Raw genomic sequence first — 3399 nt, 5'->3', positions numbered from 1 at the left:
GGAGAACACATATCAGTAGCATCTTTAGACCACAGCTGTGCTTTCCCAAGGGACCCACAGCCCTGTCAGAAGAGAACTGATAGTCTTCAATGCTCAAGACCGGGATTTTAACCTAGTGCCTGAAGAATGATTTGCATAGGAAGGAGGTCTGTGCTTATAAACAGTGTTTCTTTTGTTTCTTCTAAGGCCATTGTAGGCTAATTCTTATTTTGAATTCATCTGTGTGTTAGTCTGCAATGAGAAAGCACTTTTCCTAAGAGTTACCTGTGAATGGTCAAAGGACAGTCCAGCATTTCTGAGCTCAGTATTCTTTCCCTCCAGCCCTTCATTGCCCTGCCCTGACTGAAGGTCCCGTATATCCTGTGCATCAGAGACAGGACAGTATAGAGTTCCTTGAAACCATTAGGTTCACCCCACAGTGTCTCCATTACCTCACACTCTCCAAACACATTGCTTTTTTTATACACTGATGCCACTTAATCAACCTCCTCAAAGTCCTTGGTCATTTTCATATGTGGTAGATATATGTTTTAGAAGAATTAATATGAGGCTGGTCCCAAGGAGTTGGGGATTGATGATGCCTCAAATATCCACCTCTTCCATGATGCCATTCAGTGCCCTTTTCCACCCCATCCTCCCTTGAGTATATTTCCTCATGTTTCTGGGCTCTGTGAATTGTTGCAACGTCCAACAGAAACTCATGAATGCTTGAGGAAATGGCTCACATGGTGGTGGGTGTTCACCAGACCATATCCCTAAGGTCAGGCAGCAGTAAGCTAGGGCCAGAGGCTGTCCTTCCCTTCTGTCCCAGTATTTTATTAAGGCACAGATGCCCTGAGGCCTCTGGCAGGGTGTCTGCAGTAGGCATTGGCCTCCTACTAATGTTCATCAGCCAGGTCTTTCCCATCTTCACCATGATTCACAAACCCCACTGCTCTTATGAGCAACACCATCACTGCATCCCAGTGCCTGATGGCTAAGGAAAACCTCAGTGTAAGTTAATTGATTCAAGTGCCATCGTGTTTCAGGTAAGAAGTTGCCAACTAGAAAAGTTGGTCCCAAGCCAAGACAAGGTTTTAACTCTGTGGCCTCTAAGAAATGCACGATTCTGAAGAGAGACCTCTTTGTTTGGCAGAGAATGTTCAGAAGAGTGCAAACCAGTCAGGTGTCATGATTTCACGTGTATAGATACAGCAGAGCAGGGAGTGGGAAAGAGTTGTTTAATAAACAGGACAGAGTAAGAATATGATCCAAAAACAGTGTTTCAGATACTGAACTAAAATACACTGGTTAGAGACACAAAGGTACTCTGGATTCAATGTGGTCCCTTCAGGTCTTTAAAATCTAGGAAGGATTACAGACCATTTTAATCCTTCTTTACCCAGGGGACTCTGGCTCACGTGAAATTTGAGCATTTACAACCAAAATTTACCTCTCTATTTGTGCTTTAGGTATGACCCCTTGATAACTGCAGGGATCACAACCTTGGATTTATTACCCAAACTCACAAATTGTCTGATTTTGGAATCATTTGCATATTATTGACCATGAAATCAGTAACACTGTCTTTATTTATTTTTTTTACATGCATGGTTAGTGTTTTATTTTTGGAAGAATGGTTCTAAAACATCACACTAAATCAGGTTGAAAGGTAAAGTTTAAAATAGACCGTTTTATAAGAATCAGTTATAACATATGTAGTGATGGTTCACGCTACAAAATCTTGATCTCAGCATATGATACACTCGTTGGCAGGAGCACCAGGGATTCCAAACCAGCCAGTCATCATTTTCCTCTCGTCTGCATAGACTTCTTCTCGTTAGCTGCCTTCTGCTTTTGTTGCATGATCTCAGAATCCCTCTGCTTCCTCTGAGAAGCAGTCAAGCTATCCTCTTTTCTTTTTCCCTTGCTAATCTCCTGGGTTTTCTTCATGTTTTTCTGGCGGGCAAGTTCTCTTTGATTTCTACTGGCCATGCCGACCACAGGGACAGAGCGACTCGGAGAAGCAACGGTTCCCTCGCACGCATGGCCGCCGTCACCACCAGCCGGTCGGGAAGGCAGCGCGCCGGCCCTCCGCGGGGCAACGCCTCTGCCAACACTGTCTTTAAACATGCATTTTTAATGTTCAATTCCCGTTAAGATTTCTTTCTCATTTATATCCACCATGACAAGCATTTTCTCCAGTCTTACAGTTGACACCACTCATTAACTGAATGATTAAACTGTCTGTATATCTCTAAATTAGTATTTATTTTACCAATGTGGAAATCCAAACACAAGGTGGTGGTCACCAGGGCTTTACTGAGCCAGAATTTGCTGAGGAAATAAAGGAAATGCTGCAAAACCATACTAACGAGTTCACTAGAATTCATGATTTCAAGCAAATGATATGATGCTATTTTCAGTTGAAGATCTCTGGAGTCGTTCAGTTTCCACATACAGACTGGTATGGCATTACGTGAACGTGGTCATTCCAGCACACACTCACCTCATAATATCTTGTTGCTGGTGGTTGGCAGGACAATTCAAGGATCACACTGTGATGTAGCTGCACACTAGTCCAGGTCACCTCCATCTCTGAATGTTAATGCCATGATTGTCTAAGCTAATCCCATGACAGGGGTTAGAATGGCCCTTCTTAAGTGGAAATCTGTTGACATTATCCCTGTGCACATAACTTTCACATTAACTATGCTACCCATATGCTGACTGAGCTCACAAATTCTCACTGCACTCTGAAGAAGCAACACGTTGATCTCTAGATTCACATGTTCTGGCCACTAACTAATCCCAACATTCTGAAAAGTGGAAATGATAGAATGTATGGCTCCAAGGAAAATAAAAATGCATTTTCTCCAGATGTGGACTGTTGTACAGTAAAACTTTGCAGTACAATAAATCTTTACAGTATAAAACTTTGTAGCTTAAAATTACAGCTAGCTGTTTTTTTGTTTTTTGTTTTTATTTTATGTTAAGACCTGGGTATAGCAGGGAGAAGGTTTCATCCCAGAACCCATGTCGTGCCTGTTTGAAAATCTTCATGGATGGATGGTGACCCTTCTTCCAAGAAGGTACTTTCATAGATCTGGCAAGCTGCCCCTGGCTGGAAGCCTGGAATGCATCTAAGGCTGAGGGTCAAGCACTTGTTCCAGCACCTTGGTATCTCCTTTTGACTCAGCTTCCTCCCAGCATGGTGCACAGGTGTCTCCTGTAAGCTGAAATAGAAATAAAGTGAAATTTAAATTGTATTAATTAATTAATTACATTTGGATTCAAATTAAATAATTGAATACAACTATTTAAATTAATATGCACCTATACATTCTGACACGTGTGCATTTTAAAATCTTTGTGAGGGATGGGGACAATTGGCAATCAAAACACAAGGCAAACAGTGGA

General features: G+C 42.0%; 1 pseudogene; it reads right to left on the bottom strand.

The window, feature by feature from the left end:
- Positions 1-1666: 1666 nt before the first annotated feature.
- Positions 1667-1989, bottom strand: LOC142443312 (small EDRK-rich factor 1 pseudogene; annotated as a pseudogene).
- Between the last annotated feature and the right edge of the window lie 1410 nt (positions 1990-3399).

Source organism: Tenrec ecaudatus, chromosome 3 (assembly GCF_050624435.1).
Source record: "Tenrec ecaudatus isolate mTenEca1 chromosome 3, mTenEca1.hap1, whole genome shotgun sequence".
NCBI classification, from domain to species: Eukaryota; Metazoa; Chordata; class Mammalia; order Afrosoricida; family Tenrecidae; genus Tenrec; species Tenrec ecaudatus.
The sequence above is the reverse complement of the archived record's forward strand: the minus strand, read 5'-3'. Positions and strand labels throughout refer to the sequence as shown.